We start from the raw sequence: 21,567 nt of genomic DNA, 5'->3' as shown, positions 1-21,567 counted from the left end.
TCTTTTTAAACTAAACATGATGTCCTTCTCCAGGAACCAGTCCCTTCTGATAATATATCTGATGTATGAAGGACGAAGTCTGGCCATCCTGGATTCCAGGGAGCATTCTGGTTGTACTTCTTCCAACATAGATTGTTTTGTTCTTTTGGCAGCCCATGGTACTTTTAATAATCTCCTACAACACTATAGCTCAAATGTATTAATTCTTCTATGGTCTTCCTTATTCACTGTCCAATTTTCATATGCATATGAGGTTACTGAAAATACCATGACTTGGGAAAGGTGTACCTTAGTCCTCAAACTGACATCTTTGCTGTTGAACACTTTAAAGACGTCTTGTGTAGCAGATGTGGTCATTTGATTTCTTGACTGCTGCTTCCATGAATGTTGATGGTTGATCTGAGTAAAATGAAGTCTTTGACAACTTCAATCTTTTTTCCACTTATATGGATGTTGTAAATTGGTCCAGTAGTGAGGATTTTTGTTTTCTTTTCATTGAGATGCAACCCATACAGAAGGTTATGGCCTTTGATCTTCATCAGTAATGTATTTTAAGTCTCTGGCTTTCAGCAAGCAAGGTTCATCTGCATATCACAGGTTGTTAATGAGTCTTCCTCTGATCCTGATGCCATGTTTTTCTTCATATAATCCTGTTTCTCAGATTATTTGCTCAACAGACAGATTGAATAAATACACTGAAGGAATAAAATAGATAGGGAGGCAACAACACAAATGAAGTATGCATACGATAGAATGGTGACTCATTCAAGATCATAAGGGCAGCATTTACCTAAGGGCAAAATTCACAAGAGTTGTGAAAGAGGAATGGTAACAGGAAACGCAGGGTTACACAGAGGAGACTGCAATTGAGATTACTGATTTGTTGAACATAAAAGGGATGATGTGCTCTATAAGCATTCACTCAATTCACAATAAAGTTTAATATAAATCTTTATCTAGCTGTTCATCTGGCCATCTATCTCATCTGTCTGCACTAGACTGTGAACCACATGATTGGCAGTTCAAGCTCACCAGTTGCTCTGTGGGGGTAAAAAAAGATAGATGAGGCTTTCTGCTCCTGAACAGATTTAAAACCTTGGAAACACTATGCAAGGTGGCTATGAGTCAGAAGCTACTCGAAAGCACTAACAACAACATCTATCTGTCTGTCTGTCTGTCTATCTTGTTGTTGGGTGTTGTCAAGTCGGTTCTGATTCTTAGAGACCCTGTATAGGGTTTCTGAGGCTATAAATCTTTATGGGAACAAAAAGCCTCATCTTTTTCCCTTAGGGAGGCTGATGGGTTTGAATTGTCATCCCTGCAACTAGTAGTCCAGTGCTTACCCCACAGAGCCATCAAGGTTTTCTATGATATATATGTATATATTTCCACCTCTGTGCTTTAAATATGTTAAATATGATGTCTCAAAAGATGGAGCTGTTACTACCACTGGTTTCCTCAGACAAAATTTTGTTTCTCTCCAAGTGTCTGGCTCATATTAGGAGATTAAAAACTGCTGGAGAGGCAGGATGAACAGTGAAGAACTAAAGAATCAGGCAGACCAGGATATGAATTGAAGCCTAAAAATTTACGGATTAGGACTCTCAGATCAAAATTTCTTATCTGACCTCTATTGAGCCCCAATTTCTTCAGCTTTAAAACTGCAAAAAACAATAGTTACAGACTGTTGCAAGGAAAATGTACTTCAAGTATTTACACATCATGCCTGGCTCACAGGAAACACAATGAAATGGTTTTGTCATAATATATGGACTATTTATTATACTGGACTCCTGGAATGGCACTGTAGGATAAGCACTGGGATGCTAACCACAAGGTTGGTGGTTCAATCTCACCAGTTATTCCTTGGAAACCCTCTGCAGGGTCACTATGAGTTCCAGCCGATATGACAGCACTAACATTTATTACAAAAGAGCTGAAAATTCCTTACTGAGTACCCAAGTTTCCTCAAGTAAAACAACAGTCAGCCTTGTATCTCCATTCTAGTGCACTGTAGGATAAGCACTGGACTGTTAACCACAAACTCAGCGATTGACACTCACCACCCACTCCTCAGAAATATAGGTTCTCTGTACAGAGTTGCTAGTTAGAACCTACTCTTGGCACTCAACAACAATGTACAATTAGGCTTGTGCTCTGAAGTCTTTAAATTCAAAACCATACTCACTGCCATGGAGTTGGTTCCTACTCATAGCAACCCAGTATAGGGTCTTGAAGGCTGTAAATCTTTACAGGAGCAGAAAGGCTTGTCTTTTTCCTGCTGAACAGCTGGTGGGCTTCAACTGCCAACGTTGAGGTTAGCAGTCCAGTGCTTATCCTACAGCTCCATACCAGAGCCACAAAAGGCTTTATAAGGATGTCCTTATTCATTGGTATGTCACAGTTGGTATGCAGCCAACAAACATAATGAATGCATTACTCTAGTAAAGAATGGTGATAAGGCCATTTCCAGCTTTCGATACTGAATACATACCCTCGCCTACCCCCATACCCAAGTGCCCTATGCCTGGCTTTCCCCCTTCAAAGCAGCCTTAAGAAGCATGTTTGTAAAAGGGTGAAACATTAGCTCTTTAGTGGTCAAACTGATAAGAAGCCGTGCTTCATGCATAGCAGCGGAACAATTAGGCGCCCTCCAAAAATAAACACAAACCATTGTTTGTTGGAGTAGGATTCTAAAGACCTGTGTTGCCGTTAAGTGCCTTCCAGTCGGTGACTCACAGTGATCCTGTATAGGGTTTCAGAGGAGCAGCTGGTGAATTTTAACTGCAGACCTTGTGGTTCGCAGTCCAGTGCTTATCCTATAGAGCCACACCTGAGTCCTAAGGACAAAGCAGAACTGCCCCATATGGGTTCCTAGGTTGTAATTCTTTATAGGAGCTAACTGCTACATTTTTCTCTCGAAGAGAGGGTTTGAACCACCAACCTTTTCGTTAGCAGTCAAACTTAACTACTACATTCCTTCTCCACAAACACTTGCCAGAAATCTAATAGTGAGTGTGCAGGCAACAAACAAACAAACAAACAGGACTCATCCGGGATTGAAATGCAGGCGTGGAAAGTGACAAAAGTAACATTGTTGTTAAGTGCCATCTAGTCGGTTCCGATTCATAGTTTATGGATTAGTAACTACCCCCAGCCCAGTTTCTTAAAGTGCAATTAAATCTGTCCAATCTCCCACTGCCCACCACTCCGCTCCCATAAGGCCACACCTGGTATATTCAAGGCAGAATCTCCAACTCGCGCCACAAATTTGGGACGTGTCCGCCTCTAAGCGGAAGTGACATAAAAAGGGACACAACATGAAAGTAGGAGGGTTCAAATATCCAGGAATCTAAAACCTAAGGTGTTCTGGGATAAGTCATATTCTAGATCCCCTATCCTTTCTTTCATATGTGAAGGTTGTGAAAAGGGTTCGGCACAGCCTTGGTGACAACTATTTCCTCTCTCTAAAATATTGCCAAAACTTGTCCAGGGAAGCGGAATGAGACTATCCTTGAACTACTATTCCCTTCAGGCACCGCGACTAATAAATGGGGGTAGGGGGGAGGGGGAGAGCAAAGCACCTTGGGATTTGTAGTCATACCCAAGCCAGACGGCTGATCCCTCCGCCTACCGCCAGTGAGGCTAAAGAAACCAGGTGTTCATCTTAAAACCCGTTTACGCTAAGGGGAGGGCAACCCCTTAAGCAGCATTCCCATATATAGGGTAAAAATAGGATACCATACACCAAAGCACTATATGTACTAACAGAATAAACATGGCTTGCTTTTCAATATTTTCAATTCAGGAAAGATTCCTGAAACTCCACCACCTTAAGCTTCAAATCGTGAGAAAAGGTAGCCCTTTTACAAGTGGGCAATATGGCTGTCCTCCCAGTTTTATCATTGGTTATCCTTTGCGTCTTTCAAGGGCGTTTACTTGCCATGATTGGTCCATTTTCTTTTGGAAACGACAAAGGGGCGGAGAGAAGGGTGTTTCTTTAAGAGTTATTGGTCGATTTTCACGTCACTCTATGGGAGTACAACCTATGATTAGTCGGCTTCTCCTCGAAATGATCTGGGAGGAGGGGCTAGTGCGTGATGGGAAGGGGCGGGATTCTGCCAGCAGCGGCTGCCGCTGGAGCCGGTGTCCGGGCTGGTGATGGGGTTAATTGCCTATCGTAAGACTCTTCCTTGCACCCACCCAGCCCGCCGTCGCCCCGCCGCGCCGCAGTCCAACCGCCTTCTCCTTCTTCTCAGTAACGCGGGTAAGAGATACACTCCCCTTCCCCCTCCAGGTCCCCGGGAATAACGCGCCTCGCTCCCCTCCCCCGCCCGCCAACCGGTAGCGCTAACGGAGAAGGAGGCAGGCAGGGGCGAGATGTGCAGTGTGAGAAGGTGGCCTTCTCGCTGAGCTGCCGACGCTCCAGCCGGGCCTCGGTAAGGACCTGCTGCTGCCAAGCCGCTGGGAAGTCGGCTTCCCAATGCGTCCGGCTCGCCTCGCCAACCGCTGCGGCTGCAGCCACTACCGTATGCCCACAGCCCCCATCCGGGGGCCATGTGTAAAGCAAACCCCTGGAGGCCTAGCAGAGGCGGCAGGGGAGACGTTCCGTGTTCCAGCCATGGCTGTGGCGGCGGCGGTTCCTGCTGCTCTTGCAGCCCGAGGGACTCGGGGACCAGCCACAGCAGGCCTGCCTGGAGCGGGTGCCTGACAGTCATGCCCGCGCCACCCGCAGCCCCGGCCTGGCCTTGGACAGTGTGCGGAATGGCAGGCTATCTCCTTGCCCCTGACGGGGGCTGGCCGACCCGTCTGTGAGATGTCGGGACACCTGGTGTATGGAACCAGAAGAAGCTCTATGAGAGTTTAAAAAGAAAGCCGAATGGCTGTCAGTTCCATGGACCCAGTTGAGGTTTAGGCTGTACCCCCATATCCTTGTGTGTTGCTCATGGTTTTGGTTTCCGGTTTTGTTGTTGTTAGGTGCAAATGAGTGTCACTGTTCTCTGAGCGTGTTTCTGAAAACTTGTTGATGAGCTGGTATAATTGTAATGGGACAGCAAGTCAACTCAGTAAAAAAAAAAAAGCTGTTCTCTGCATTACATTTAGCAAACATATAAGTTGATTTTTGTAATAAAGATTCCCCGAGGGAAAAAATGAATATATGCAAGGGGCTTCAAAAAGTTCATGGAAAAAATGGAATGAAAAGCTAATGGAATTCTAACACGAACTTTTCAAAATCTCCCTGGTATGTGTGTGGATGTGTACATCTATATGTGTGTTTATCTCCAGGGTTGTGGTTCAACCAGTTAGAACTATGAAGAAACCATTTGCTTTTAGCTTTGATGTTATTGACCACCAGAACTTTTGGGTAATTAAAAGATGTAAAGTCAAGTCGAAAGTCCGCTCATAAAATTTGAAAACAGTAAGATACACATAATAGTTGATATAGTAGAATAACATAATGAAAACTGCAATTGGACACTCGTACAAATGTAACAAAACTTAGCAAATTTGGCCACATTCTGGGGTGTTCGATTATTACTTCATCACATTTTGTTGAGAGATGATCTTTTTAAAGATAACTTTTTTTTTTTGGTCTGGGAAAATATATCCTCAAATAATGAATTCTGTAATCTGACATGCCTGTAGTCAGAAATAACTTCTAGACCATTTCTGAGTTTTGTTACTGAAATAAACCTGCGTTCTGAATGGCTGAGCTTTGACTAAAGGGTAGACGTTTCTTCAGGATCTGAGAAGACTGTGATGGTATTCTATAAATAACGTATCTAGATCTAGAATTTACATAGATCCATAGATAGTGTTGGAGTCCTGGTGTGACGCTGTGGGTTAATGTACCAGACTGCAGAGCCATTTGAACTGCATTGTCGGTGGTTCAAGCTCACGGGTTCAAGCTCACCAGTCATTCCTCCTCAGAAACTCTATACAGGGTCGCTATGGGTCGAAACCGACTCGATGGCACTTAACAACAACACAATGTTAATTTAAAAAAAATTAGTGAAATAATACCTTGAAATGTAAATTCTCTAACCACTCCTCACCTCCCAGAATACATAGTGTACTTGGCCCAGCATAATGTTTTCTAAAGTTTGCGGATTGATTGATAAATTTGTACATCTGTTAGTTTCGAACCGCATGTGATTTATGTACAGAAAGAGCTGATGAAGATATAGGAGGCTTTTACATTCTTTCCCTCTCTGAGCTTCAATTCAGTTTACTCTGTAAAATAGGAATGATAATGCTTACCTTATAGGGTTATGAGGTACAGATACAACCCCTAGCACAGTGCCTCATACACAGTTGTTACCTGCTGTGGAGTCTGTTCCAACTCATAGCGACTCTGTATAGGGTTTCCAAAGAGTGGCTGGTGACTTTGAACCACCAGCCTTTTGGTTCAAACCCACCAGCTGCTCCTCAGAAATCCTATACACGGTTGCTATGAGTTGAAACCAACTCAATGGCACTTTCCAACAAACAACAACAGTTACTATTGACATGGGATCTCAATGAGTTGGAATCTACTCCATGGCAACTAACAATAACAATCTTATTTTCATGCTATTAAGAAAATTCGTTTGTTGTTCACCCACTGGGTATTGTGTCAGCTCCCAGAATAATATGTTGTTTGTGAGGAATTACTACGGGAGATACAGTGACTTAAATAAGTATATTTTGCAACTAGCCAAGTTTTAAAGCAAAATAGTTAGGAAAATGATGATCAGGTTAAAAAAAAAAAAAGTCTTTGTCTTAGGGACCATTTTCTGTTTTTGAATTAAATTACAAGTGTTTGTGGAATCTATTTCACTTCTTTTATTTGGAATAAAGTTCATATACTTCAGGTTGTAGTGGCAAACATGTTAATTCTTTTGAAAAAAATTTTTCAGCTGATTTGTGTTTCTAGAACTAGTTATCTAATTGTTACCCATATCAGGCAAAGCTACACTTGAGTTCTAATGCAAAAGTTATATTGAACAAGTGCTTTGAATGTGTTAAGGCCAATACTGGCCGACTCCAATCTTTTTTGTGCTGCTGGACCTTTAAAGTTCTCATTATTTATCAACCTCTTCAGCATTTCTTGCCTCTGAAACAGGCCAGATGCAATTTCTTTCTCCTCCCACTTACTTTTTTTTTTTTTTTAATTAAATGTTTTTATTTTGCATTGAGTGAGAGTTTACAGGGCACATCATCAGCTTCAAATTCAACCATTCATATAGCTTGTTTCATTGCATTGATTATTATCCCCGCCATATATCATCAGTTTACAGTGTTTCTCTCTATCCTCTTTAGCTTTTTTTTTGGATGGGGGGGGACTTGGCTTATTGGAATTTACAGTCTTGGCTTTTAGGGAAGGTTTTTACATTTGTCTGTGGATATCCAGGGCTCATGTATGAGATTACTAACAAGCATTACTGAATAATCAGATGAGGGACAGTTTGTTATGTCTACTAGGTGGCTAGAGTCTGATCCTCAGAGCCTATGGTTTGGACGGTCAACAACGCTTGGGCCCACAGGGGCTTGGCCTCCTGACCGGGTCTGTGCTGTCTGCATCTGAGTCCTCCTTATTTATTGATTGTTTAAGGGACGCTGCCTGTCTTAGGTGGTCAGTGCGAATTCCTCAGTCTTACCAGTCATTGAGATCCTCCCACTTACTTTTGAAAAGACTTGTACACTGGTTCTTCTCACACACTGGTGCCCTTGGAGTTTTTACTGCCAGCTAAATTTAATGTTAGCATAAAGATAGTGTTATAATGAACTCTTTCTGATAGTAATACCCCAGCCAGGTTTCAAGGTAGATGCACTTTATGCTGAATAAGGAGCTGAAGTAAATAATGTTGTCACTGTCACCCAGGTTATCGAACCCAACAAAATCACACCTCGAAAAGGCCTAACACAGTGGCAGAAGTAGAAAATTAAAGAGAATTGAATTAAGCCTTTTTAGATAATATGCAGAAGACCCGTACTTTTTAAAGAATAAAAGAGGTTTGAATTTCTTAAAGTTAGTAGTCTTTAGGAGGAACTATGGTGTGGCACTGTAAGGAGCTGTGGTTACAAATTGGGCTGCTAACCTCATACGGTCAGCAGTTCGAAACTGCCAGCTGTTCTGCAGGAGAAAGATGAGGCTTTCTGCTCCCATAAAGATTTACAGCCTGTACAGAGTCACTGAAACCCTGTACAGAGTCACTGTGAGTCTGAATTGACTCCACGGCACATAACAACAACAATAGTGGTGTGGCACTATAGAATGTGGCACTGTGGGTTAATGGTTCAAGCTCACCAGCTGCTCCTCAGAAACCCTGTACAGGGTCACTGTGGGTCAGAACTGATTTGAGGCCACTTAACAACAACAACATCTTTCACAAGATTGCTAGTTCAAACACCATCCTTTCTTCAAACCCCTATACAGGGTCACTGTGAATCGAAACCCACTTGAAGTGCAGGACAACAGTCTTTATTTAAGAGATCTGTTTGCCGGTTTTTTTCTCCCACTTGGCAGCTGTTGGGTTTAAACCGCCAACCTTTTAATATTAAGTTTTAATTCCTCACAAATAATGGGAGCCGTGAGTTGATAACAGTTTTAATGGCATGTTTAAATGATTGCTCTTATGACCTGGCTTAAGTTTTTCAAAGACAGCTCCCTATAACTACTTCCCTCCTAAAGAAATCAAATAAGAAAAGAAAGCTGCAAATTGGTTTTTATTCTTTTTCTCTTCTTGAATGCATTGATTTCATGTGTAATATACAGGCTTAAAGTATTATAATTTGATTATTCTTAACTTTAGTTTGATTAATGCCATATATATAAATTAATTTTATGGCTAGTTGGGCAATTAGTTAACTAACCTGTCTTCTACATGAAAAAAGTCCTATACTGGAGTAAAAAATCACCTCACAGTCTGAGGTACAAGTTTAGCCAATTTCAGATGACCTTGGTGTCCTGGATCTCACTGGGTAAAGAAGTTCTGGAATTAAAAAAAAAAAAAAAAAAAAGTTGTGAAATTTAAAAAATACCTGTACATGTACAAACCAGTGACTTGAGTGAGCATTAGACTATAAGTAACAAGTCCTCAGTTTTTAAATCCTCTTGAGAAAGAAGATTGCTTATTGCAGAGTAAACGTATCTATATTTAAACAGATGTGTGCCATTGAGTTCATTCCAAATCATAGTGACCCTATGTATGGTTTCCAAGGCTGTAAATTTCCATGGAAGCAGAAAGCCTCCCATGGAGCAACTGGTGATTTCGAACTGCCAACCCCATGGTTAATAGACCAACATGCAACCCACAACACCACCAGGGGTCATTTAAACAAAACTTTTCTTACAAGTGGTATTTTACAGGGGGTATTTATAAATTTTGTTAAGCTATATTCACAAATGTAATACTAGGAGCACTGATGGTGCTGTAGGGTAAGCACTGGACAGTTCACACCAGCTATCAGCTTTTCATACTGTGATGGCTTGCATGTTGCTATGATGCTGGAAACCATGCCACCAATATTTCAAATACTAGCAGGGTCATCCATGGTGGACAGGTTTCAGCAATTTCCAGACTAGGAGAAATTCCTGGTTATCTACTTCTGAAAATTAGCCAATGAAAACCTTATGGATCATAATGGAACGCTGTCTGATGTGCTGGAAGGTGAGCTCTTCCTCAGGGTTGGAAGGCACTCAAAAATACACGTGGATGGGGGCAGGACCTGGTGACATTTTATTTTCCTATGCATGAGGTCATCATGACATGGGCTGACTTGATGGCACCTATTACAGTATATCTTTACAAGGAATAAAACCTTTTATTCATCTTACAGATAATAAACAGGCTTACAGTGTAAATATCTGGTGAATAACATAAAACATCTTGTCAAAATCATTTTATAGCAATTGGAGAACAAACAATACAGGTGACTGATACCAGATTGTAGTATATGTGAAGGGTAGTTGGAAAGCTAGAGGCAGCAGACTTTATCAAAAGGAGACTGAGAAAAGAATGAACATTTAGGGAAACAAGACATACAAAATGAAATGGAAACTGCATCTTGTATTGTTTGTTGTTGTTAGGTGCAGTCAAGTCAATTGTGACTCATAGCAATCCGGTAAAGGGTTTCTCAGGCTGTAAATCCTCCTGGGAGCAGAAAGTCTCATCTTTTTCCCGTGGAATGCCTGGTAGCTTTGAACTGCTGACCTTGAAGTTAGCAGCCCATAATCACTGTGCTATCAGAGCTCCTCGTCTTTTAATGTATTACTCCCTAAAACTATACAGTCCAAAGTTTTAGGACGACCTTAAGATTGGAGTCCTGGTATGGTGCTATAGGATAAGCACTGGGCTGCTGACCACAGGTTGGTGGTTCAAACCCTTGGAAACCTTGTTTGGGTCACTGTGAGTCAGTACTGACTTGGTAGCACTTATAACAGCAAACAACAACAACTAAGGTTACCCATTGCAATTTCCTGGTAAAAGAAGACAGCAGCAATGAAATAAAGGAATTGTTTCTTTAAAATGATAAAAAATTTATAGCAATATGTGACAAACGAGCTCAGATATATTCCTTTCACTAATAGTTTAAAGGAAACACCAAAGACTAGCTCAGCTCCACTGTAGTCGTATTTTTATTTTCTTTTTGCATTATATGTTTAAAACATCAGTATGTTTTTCTTCAGTTATTCTTCCAGTTTAGGATTTATTCAAAACAGGGTGCTTTTCTAGTTTGACTTTTAGTGTCATTTTGAAATGATGTCTGTTTGGGAATCCCAGTACAAAAACCAGGTTATTAATGGAAGAATCCTGTGTCTTTTCCACTCACAGCGTGTCTATGCAACTCTACTCCTTTTAGCATAGTTTGCAGAGCACTGATTTAGATTATCAATACATAGACATACAGAGTTTACAAGGGAAGAAATGCTGCTGCAGAAGTACAGAGTTTGGTCATTTGAGACCTTGAAAATCACTGCCTTTGCTATCTCCATAGACTTCTTCACAGCATGGTGTAATGTAGCAGTGCTCTTAACTTTCGTCATATCAGCACCCCATATACTCTTAAAAAATATTGATGACACCAGAGAGCTTTTGTTTATATGAGCCTTATCTGTCAATACTGATCATGTTAGAAATGAACATTGATAGTTTGAAAACACAGCAGCTTTACTGAGTTATGTCACACAGTCCCCTAGCTTAAAGTATATTTACAGTTGTGCAACCATCGCTACAATCAATTTCAGAACATTTTCATCACTCCCAGTTGAAACCCCATAAGTTTTGGTGTGGTGCTGTAGGGTAAGCGCTGGATGCTGACTGCCAGGTCGATGGTTTAAATCCGCCAGCCACTCCTCAGAAACCCTATACATGTTGCCAAGCTGAAACGAGGGTTTGCCACCTGTCACAAGTCAATCACAGAGATGGGGGAGAGATTCGATCCAAGCTTTAGTAACAGAAAGGAAACCGTCTGGAGGACAGAGAGAATAATTTCTCAAGACCGTTCTGTGCATTACAAAGAGCAGGCACATTATATAGGGTAAATTACATTTGGTTGTACACTTAATCTCGTTTGATATCAAGGTGTAGCAGTCTTCGGAAAAAGAAACAATAAATCAATAAACTCCCTCAAACATTTTCCGTTTAGGATCTCAACTGCTTAATTCCTGAGATAACTATCTGGTTGGGTTTAAGCTCCTCCTGTTCTCCTTCTAGGACCATAAGGTCATCTTAGCTAATTTTTAAATGCCCTCATTAGCAGGGTCCTCATTTTATACCTAATGACTAAACCGACTCCATTTTGTATAGGTCTTTAGATCCATGTTGTCTTACAGGGTCTCTCTAAGTCTGAACCAACTGGATGGCTCTTAGCAACAACACATTGCAGTCACTGCACATTCCTCCCCCAAGCCTTATCTTAAGTAAATACTTATCTGCTTTCTGTTACTGTAGATTTGCATATCTGTGGGCATCTCATTTAAATGGAATCAGTCTGGCTATCTGCTCCCATAAAGATTGTTGTTATGTGCTGTGGAGTTGGTTCCGACTCATAGTGACCCTATACAGGGTTTCCAAGGCTGTAAATCTTTATGGGAGCAGAAAGCCTCATCTTTCTCCTGCGGAACAGCTGGTAGTTTCAAACTGCTGACCATGCGGTTTACAACCCGATTCGTAACCACTATGCTACCAGAGCTCCTTCCCATAAAGATTACAGTCCTAGAAACCCTAAGGAGCAGCTTGACTGTGTTCTATAGATGTCAGATGTTTGGTTTTGGTTTAGGAATTAAATTATGAGTGGGCTTCAAACAGTTTTTGGTAAAGTGGAGTTAAAAAATAATGGAATTTTTCCATGAACTTTGTGAGCACCCTTGTAAAACTAGTAAAATGTTTTTTTAAAATGGTTACACCATTTTACATTTCCCCCTATGATGAATAAGGAGGCTTCCACTATATCCTGGTTCTTGTCAACATTTGTTCTTATCTATCTTTTGGTTACAGACTTACTAGTGGGTTTGAAGTGGTATCTCATTGTGGTTTTGACTTATATTTCCCTCTGAGTCCTAGTGGCACAGTTGGTTAAGCATTTCAAATCCATCAACTGCTCTGAGAAAGACGAGACTGCTTCTGTAAAAATTTACAGCCTTGGAAATCCTATGTAGCAGTTCTGCCCTAGAAGGTCGCTGTGAGTCAGAATCAACTCGACAGCAAGGGTTTAATGACTAATGATGTTGAGCATATTTTCATGTGCTATTTAAGGAGCTCTGGTAGTGTAGTGGTTACAAATTGGGCTGCGAACCGCAAGGTCAACAGGAGAAAGATGAGGTGTTTTGCTCCCGTAAAAATTTACAGCCTTGGAAACCCTGTATAGGGTCACTAGGAGTCGGAACTGACTCCATGGCACACAGCCACCACCACCATTTATTGCTCATTTGCATATCTTTGGATGAAAATCTATTCAGACCCTTGTCCATTTTTTATTGGATTATTTCTTTATTCTTGAGGTTTAAAAATTCTTTAAATGTGCAAGTTCCCTTAAATATATGAAAATATTTGTGAAGATTTCTTTCTTATTCTGTGGGCTTGTCTTTTCACTTTTTGATAGTGTTTTTTTGAAGCACAAAAGTCTAATTTTGAACAACTCCATTTTAGCTACTTTTCTTTCTCTCTTCTGAGAAAAGTTTTTGGTGGCATATCTGAGAAAGCTTAGGTTTTCCAGTGATTTTCCGTGTCACACATGTAAATTGGGTCGTTTGTAGAATTTACTTAAAAGCTGAATTGTATTCGTATATTTTCTACATCAGTACTTTAAAGTACAAATAATGGAAGTAAAGGAAAGTAAAATATTTACTTACAAGTCGGTAAGTAAAATGAACACCACCTTTAAACACCAGTTGTCACTTCACTCTACTTTCACTATTAACTGTTGAAGAATGAAGGAAACTCATTCAAATTAGAGAATAGTACAACTTGTAACTTTAACTTTGAGTTCATCTGCAAAACTAAGGTGATAGGATTGTTGCTGTACAAGATGTGAACTGTATCAATTGATTTAACATTCATTCAACAACTATTTATTGAAAACATACTGTGTGCCCTGTTCTGATTATGTGAGACAAGATTCTTGCCCTGTGATCTTATTATTTAATGAGTTAGACCAAGAAATATGTATGGGGGGAGGTGAATGACCAGGGATGGAAAAATGGCATTACATAGTCAATTATTGTAGTTGCTGTCATTTAAGTTGAAGACCTGTGAAAATTTAATCGACACACAAAAAATTGTGTGATATGTTTACAACAATGACCAAAGAAAAGGAGTAGTTGCTGAGTCTGCTTAATGTGCAGCCAAACGCGTCATAGCATTTGGTCTTTAGTTTGGAGGTTTAGGGTCGTGGTTTCATATTTTAACTGGCTTAAACAGCTTGTCTTTCAAACCCACCAGCTACTACTTGGAAACCCTGTTCAGGGTTCCTTTGAGTCAGAACTGACTCCACTGCACTTAACAACAATAGTAATATGCTGAATGCTTCTGTGCTACTTCCTAGTTCCTTAAGGACTGCCTCTAGTCTTAAAAGCTTGCAAAGAGCATTCCAAGGCAAAACAATTGGTCTGTATTCACAGAGGGCAACAGAGGAAGAAGAGTCAGGAAGAGGAGGCAGATCTGGACTGTGTGATTGATTTCCTCCATGAATAACTGCCTCTTGCAGTGAGACCATAAGAAATGGATGGTGACCAGTTACCATTACTGAACATTTTAATAAAAGCACAGTGCTGATCAAAAGAGGGGAAATGGAAATCGGAATTTCAAGCTTTCATGGGCTGTAGACTCTGAAGCATAGAGGGTGGAGGAAGCCCTGAAACCACTGCCCTGAGATAATCTTTAAACCTTAAACCCAGTCCGTCTACTGAAGTCATCAGAAAACCAAACAGTTTAGCATAGCTAGTAAAAAAAATGCCTTTAGCATTATGCTATTTTAAGAACTATCTATATGGGATCATATGGATAACCTCATCTCAAAAGATTGGAGCCTTAGGGGGCACTGAGTTTATGTAAATGAGGGGAAAACACAGAAAGGAGGTTGAAAATGTTTGCATAACTTGAAGAAAGTAATCAGTATCACTAAATTTTACATGTAGAAACTGTTGAATCTGTGTATGCTTTGCTATGTGTCTATTTCTCATCAAAAACAAAATAAGTAAAATTCAAAGAAGGGAAAAAAACAAAAACCCATAATATCAGGTAATCTAACTAGTGCAGTGACACGGTCAAAGCAAGATGAAATGTTAGAAAGTGATGTTGTTGTTATGTGCTGTGGAATCGGTTCCGACTCATAGTGACCCTGTACAGGGTTTCTGAGGCTGTAAATCTTTATGGGAGCAGAAAGCCTCATCTTTCTCCCATGGAACAGCTGGTAGTTTCGAACTGCCGACCTTAAGGTTCGCAGCCCGATTCCTAACCACTATACTACCAGACCTACTTAGAGAGTGATTGTTGTTGTTGTTATGTGCCGTGGAGTCGGTTCTGACTCATAGTGACCCTGTATAGGGTTTCTGAGGGTGTAAATCTTTATGGGAGTAGAAAGCCTCATCTTTCTCCCGCGGAGCAGCTGGTAGTTTCGAACCGCTGACCTTAAGGTTCACAGCCCGATTCGTAACCACTACGCTACCAGAGCTCCTTTAGAAAGTGATAGAATGAGCTATATATCTGTTTTAGATAGGTTAGCCAGGGAAGACTTATCTTGTTGCTCTTAAGTGCCTTGGAGTCACTTGCAACTCATAATGACCCTAGATAGGATTTCCAGCGGTGGATTTGAATGGCCGGCCTTGCAGTTAGCAGTCCAGTGCTTATGCTACAGTACCACACTAGGACTCGTAATATCTGGTTTAGGAAGTGACATATGAGCAAAACCCTGAATGAAATGAAGGAGCAAACCATGAAATATACAAGTGTGTATGGGTTAAAGAAACAGAACAAACACCATAAAGTGGGACTTACTTGAATGAAGAGGCTGATGAAATACATTGTCTAGCAAACTTCAGCAGTGTTTTCCTGAAATAAATAAATAAATAAAAATTAAGGAACAAACACAGAAAGAACACTTAAAAGTTTGGGTCTGGGGCTGTCAGCAGTGGCATGTGAGTGGCCTCCAAAAGTTTATGGGGAAATTCCATTTTCCACGAGCTTTTTGAAGTCCCTCCATATTTATTAAGTGAATCATTCCTGCAGTAAAACTTCTTAGCCCCAAATGTAGTGAACTTTAGAGGGCCCTTGCTGAGTCTAAACCTCAAATCCTTCATCTCTACATCTCAAAAGTTTCTTGCCATTTATACTGCTAAATCAGGAGGTGCCATATTTGTTTCTTAAACAAAATTACCTGCATATATATATATGATTGCTTGATTTTTGTGAGAAGTCATTTAGTCCAGCTTTACTGGTTCTCAAAGACCAGGGACTTTCTGTCTGTGCATTGTATTTCTTTTTTTTTCCCCCTGTGCTTCAGATTACTAGAATTTTTGTATATGGGGGTAGAAAGACCATAGTCAGGGGAGTGGGAAACCATCTGGTTCTGGATATAAGTTTTATTTATTATAAGAGCTGTATCCTCATCAGTGACACCTGTCTTTCCCCCACGCCCACCTCTGTTGGTGGTGGGAGTGGGGTTACATTAAGTTGATTACGACTCATAGTGACCCTATATGTGTCAGAGTAGAAAGAAACTCCTAGGGTTTTTGATGGCAGTGATCTTTTAGAAGTAGATCATGCTTCAGAGACTCAGCCGGGTGGGTTTAACTTGCCAAGCCTTCAGTTCTCAGTCCAGCATGTGTTTGTGTCATCCAGGGATTCCCAGTTATTATAAAGGTATATCAGCATTACTATCTCTGCCCTTACCTCTTAACACTATTGTTGTGAAGTGCTTTCCAGTCGGTTCCCACTTATAGTGACTGTTCAGGGTTTCTGAGGCTGTAAATCTCTTTTTCCTATGGAGTGACTGGTGGGTTCAAACCACCGACCTTGTGATTAGCAATCCAGTGCTTATCCTACAGAGCCACAGCACTCCCACTAGCTAAACACTAGAGAGTAAAAATTAAGCGAATAGGAATGGGAAAATTTCCCTGCCCAGCCCCAAGGCCCTGTTCTCTTTTTTTCCTTAAGTTTTTATTGTGAGTTATGTGGGTTTACATGGGAGAACATCGGTTTTACATTCATCCTATTGTATTTCTTTCATTGCAATGATTACAATCCCCTCCATGTATCATCAACCAACCAAACGATACACCACACAGGCCTCCGTGGCCAGCACACAGCCCTTCTCCCTCCCTGAGTCCCATGTCCCCAGCCACTCTACCTTCCCGCATCATCATCTCTGTCTCCGTGCCTGGCATCACTGCCTCTTTTTTTAGGGTCACACTCTCTGCTCTTCTCACTTGATGGTCCCAGGGGCCTCTGCTCCTGGGCTGCAAAATCAATCACTCCCCTCCTTTTGTTAAAAAACATCTACCTCTACATTTCTGACCCTCACAGTCAGTCCTGATGACAATTATTCACTATTGTACCACAAGTCTTATCCCCATTTCCTTTTACCAGCCCGGTTCCAGTGGATTGGAAATCATTCAGTGGAGGTTCTACCTATCCCTGCCCTGTCTGGAACTAGGCTCCTTCTTGAAAGCTTGTAAGCCAGTTACTTCTTGCCTTTATAGGATCCCTCCTCCCATTTTGGGTAGCCAATGTCTGAGTAGCCCATCCCTGTCAACCCTGTGTACCGAGGGTGTAGGAGTGATCCTTACTGTAAAGATTTGTTCCCTTTTTTGAACTACTACATCCATACGTAAGGTAAAGTTCATCAAATTGTAGTGGGTTACTCTTTTTTTTTTTTTTCCCTCTTTTTTCTTCTTCTAGTCGAGTTCTGATCATCCAGCCATCGAAACTAGGTCAACTTGGGTAATATCTGCAAGTATGGGTATTCTTGTGCATCTCTCCTCACTTCATATCAGCTGGACACTTCATTCTTCACTCTAGTCCTCAGTGTCCATGTCACTGCCTCTGGGCCCAGGAGTCCCCGGTCTTGCTGTAACTGCTGGCCATCCAAGTCTCCTGGCTTCACAGGAGTCTTTTGAATGTGGTCAGACTTAGATCCCAACTTCATTGCTGTTTTTTTCCCCCTCTTCCCCTTATCGGTGACCAGCGTGGTCACCATCCAGACCACATGCCTGCTTGTGTATTCCCCTTGAGTCTTAGTCTTGGAAGGAAGTTTGCTCTGAGGGGACCCAACCACTTGCCTTGGGTGAACAGCTGTTGCCCTGGGCGAACAGCTTACTTGTTCTTGTAGCAATCAATCTTAATGCCATTATTGTTTCTGATTTTTCCTGCTGGTCTTTCTTCACGAAGTATCTTCTGTTCTTCTAGCCGCTCCAGGCTGTTCTACTCATCCTTTCCAGTGGAGATTTCCCACCTCAGACAATTCTGGGTGGGATTATGGTTTCCACCTATGGTCTTATGCAATGCAAAAGTTCCACAGGCGGTCTCTTTCACTGGGCAATTTCTAGCCCCCTTTAAGGTATTCCAACCAGTTATAGACTGAAGACAGATTTATGAGCTTTCTATTGTGATGTTTCTGGCTATTCCTTCCCCCATCCCTCAAGTGTCTATTTCACAATGGTAGGCAAGGGAAACCAAGATTCAAAAGACAGCCAAGCATCTTTACATTACTCCCCTCTTTTACCCTTTAAACCATGCCTCAATCCGTGTATCCTGAAGCCCTGTTATTCCAAGGTTGTACGTATATCATCATTTACCTCTGTCCCACTTAGCCCATGCCAACCTGCCTAAGTGTTCTCCCATCCACCTTGTTCTTCTGTTCCCCTCCCCTTCTTGTGTATTGCCCACCCTGCCCCCCCCACCCAGCATCCAAGCTTTCCTGTGTCTATTCCCTACCCTGTTCTCTATCTTCCCCTCCCTCCCCTCCTCTCACCCCCATACATTCCTGTGATCAGCAATTATATATAGTTTTTCTCTCTCCTTTTGGGTGGGTTTTTATTCTTAGTCTTTTATAATAATTAACCCAGTTATCTTAAAAGGAAAGAATACCCCTTAAAAAAACCTATAAATGCCCTCAGTAGGTACTTACTCCTTACTGTTTAGTGGCCCCATTAGATATAGCAGATTGTATTCCATATTGTTGCTTGCTGAGAAGCTAGATCCGGTCCTCAAGGTACATGAGATCATATCACAAAACCATAATGATATCTTTGTGATTTTAGGTTTTGTCTAGCTCAAGCTGGTATGACCACAGGAAAGAAATGTTTTGAAGGACATTTTAAAATCCTATTATTAGACCTTTTGTGTGTATGTGTGTGAATTGAGTGAAGGTTTACAGATAAGACCATCAGCGTTATATTCAACAAATTATACACTTAATTTCATTACACTTAGTTTGATTAAAGTCCTCTCCCTGCAGTAACAGTTATCCTCCTTCCTCCCTTTATATTTCACAAATGAACAAAGCAAAACTATTTGATATACACTTATAAAGCAAAAAATATATATTCAGTTAAATGTCCAAAGGGCACATTCTGCAAGCCACCCTTCTGCCTAAAGGAACATAGACTTTTGCTCAGTCTAGGAGCTCAAGGTTGCTCTGGCTCTCCATGCCACCACTTTTGCCACTGTCCTTGCTTTCTCTACTTTTCTAGATAGGGATCTCATGCTCCACTCATGCTTTTCCTTCTTGATGGTCCTGGGGATCTTCTGTTTGTGAAATGAAAGATTAACTACCCCCCCCCTTTTAGTTAAACATCTTCTACAGTTACAGTTATGACAACCACAATTAATCCTAACAATTAGTCACAATTGAATCATAAAATCCTATTACCATCATCTCCCATCTCTTTTCAGTAGATCCATCTGGAAAAGAGGAGAACTATTCAGTGGAAGAGTCTACTTTACTCCCCTCATTCTAAATCTAAGCACACTCAAAGTTTGTAAACCAGCCACTTCATGCCTTATAGCTACCCATCCCACCCCCATTGTTTTTTGGGTTTTTTTTTTTTTTAACTTTTTGTTGTGAATTGAGTAAAGGTTTACAGAGCAGATCATCAGTTTTACATTCAACAAATCATATATTTTGCTTCATTACATGGTTTCAGTCCTCTCCATGCACCAACAGTTAACAGCATTTATCTCTATTCGATTTAACCACTGCATTCCTCCCTGAGTTTCCTACCGCCCCATCTTTCCTCTGCCAACCTCCCTCCAGTTATATATTGCATTCCTAGTCACCCATGTGAATGCGTGTCTACTTCTAGCACAGGTATCATTGCCTCCTCCCCTCAAAACCATCATAGATTGTTTCTTTTATCAAAAACCCTCCCCCCTTTTTTTGTTGTACAAAAAAATAATTCAGGAAAGCCATCAAGGTAAGCAATCAAGTTCCTTCAGGACAAACCCCCCTTTAAGACTGAAACTCAAAGGGAAGACAGGAGCAGAAAATGTTAAGCTTGCTGATGACAACATTGATCTACTGGTGAGTGGAAGAGGGGGAAAGGCAACAATGAAGAAATGGACTGAGTTCAACCACAGTCCATAGACTCCTGTTGACCTGGAGATGAGAGAAAGAAGAGGAAGGGCTGGTTGGTCCAAAGTGTGGTGAGAACTGGGGACACCTGAGCCCATGGACAAGGACATAGCCACAGAGGGGGAGATGCACAAGAAAACCCAGACTTGCAGACAGAACCCATTTGACACACCAGTCCTCCACCTTCCTTATAATTGTTAATGTTTGAGTCCATTATTGCTGCCGCTGTCTCAATCCATTTATTGGGTATCTTCCTCGTTTTTGGTGACCCTCCGTTTTACCAAGCATGATACCCTTCAGGGACTTACCTTTCCTGATAACAAGTCTGAGAGACGAAGTCTGGCCATCCTGATTTCTAAGGAGCATTCTAGCTGCACTTTTTCCAGCACAGATTTGTTTGTTTTTCTGACATACCATGGTACTTTTAATATTCTCTTCCAACACCATAACTCAAATTCATCAATTCTTCTACAGTCTCAGTCACCATCCAGCTTCTCCAACACTATAAATGAAATGCATCAATTCTGTTGTGGTCTTCCTTATTTATTGTCCTACTTTCTCATGCATTAAAAATACCACAGCTTGGATTAGACACACCTTAGTCCTCAAACGGATGTCTTTGCTGCTAAACATTTGAAAGTGGTCTTTTGCAGCGATTTGCTTAGTGCAGTTCATCTTCTAGCCATAGTCTTTGTACGCTATCACCAATGACTTTTTCCTGAAGGGTCTGGTCTACAGAAGGCGGGTAAAGATAATAATGAAGAGTATGTGATTCTGTTGTGAGTGCTTGTTAACAGGGCTAATTGTGATTGGTCGTTTTTGCCATCTGCTGAGTATAAAATGAGTCATGTCTGAAGCAGGAACAAGGAATCTCACTGCTACGGAAGAAGATTCAGGAGTGGAGTGTGTGTTTTGGACCCCGAAATCTCTGCATATTGAACCTCTTTGACGCAGAAACAGAAAGTTATGACACTAGAGGAGTTGCAGAATATTGGCAGCAACAGAATCAAGAGCCAGAGCACAAGGCAGAACAGTGGGCTTCCATGCCAACGAAGCAAGTAAAGCTGAGTGACTGTGGGCTGGAGGTTTGCTTGCAGAGTCGGGTGATCCCAGACACTTAACTTGGGGGAGCTGGGTTTACGGATGGAAGGAATTAGAGCCGTGTGCCGTTAGGCTGAGAATTAGGGTGAGGTGGTGTACCCTATGGCATTTATCAGCAGCCCTCAAAGCGCTTTGTAATATTGCTGAAGCTGGGTATAGCAGAGGAGAGGTTGTCCTGACTTGAAAGAACTCTACCCTGAGCATTTCATACCCTGACTTATAACCTGTTAACGTCCCTAATAATAAATCTTTTAACTGTGAGTACAGTGCCTGAGTTCTGTGGGTCTGTCTGTTCAATGGATTATCGAACCCAGCTGAGTAGAGAGTGCTATGGGAGGGCTGGATGGTACCATTTTGTGCAGTATCCAATACCTGTACATTAATTTTAGAAAGGACTAAGTTGTCTTTCTT

General features: G+C 41.3%; 1 protein-coding gene across 1 annotated transcript in view; it reads left to right on the top strand.

Annotated features, from left to right (window-relative positions):
- The first annotated feature begins 4,086 nt into the window (after positions 1-4,086).
- Positions 4,087-21,567, top strand: part of R3HDM1 (R3H domain containing 1) — a 229,680-nt gene continuing 212,199 nt past the window's right edge. The window contains exon 1 of the mRNA XM_006834579.1: positions 4,087-4,267. The gene's annotated coding sequence lies outside the window, so the exon portion shown is untranslated. The remainder of the gene's footprint in view (positions 4,268-21,567) is intronic.

This window comes from Chrysochloris asiatica, unplaced genomic scaffold (assembly GCF_000296735.1).
Source record: "Chrysochloris asiatica unplaced genomic scaffold, ChrAsi1.0 scaffold00012, whole genome shotgun sequence".
Classification (NCBI taxonomy): Eukaryota; Metazoa; Chordata; class Mammalia; order Afrosoricida; family Chrysochloridae; genus Chrysochloris; species Chrysochloris asiatica.
The sequence above is the reverse complement of the archived record's forward strand: the minus strand, read 5'-3'. Positions and strand labels throughout refer to the sequence as shown.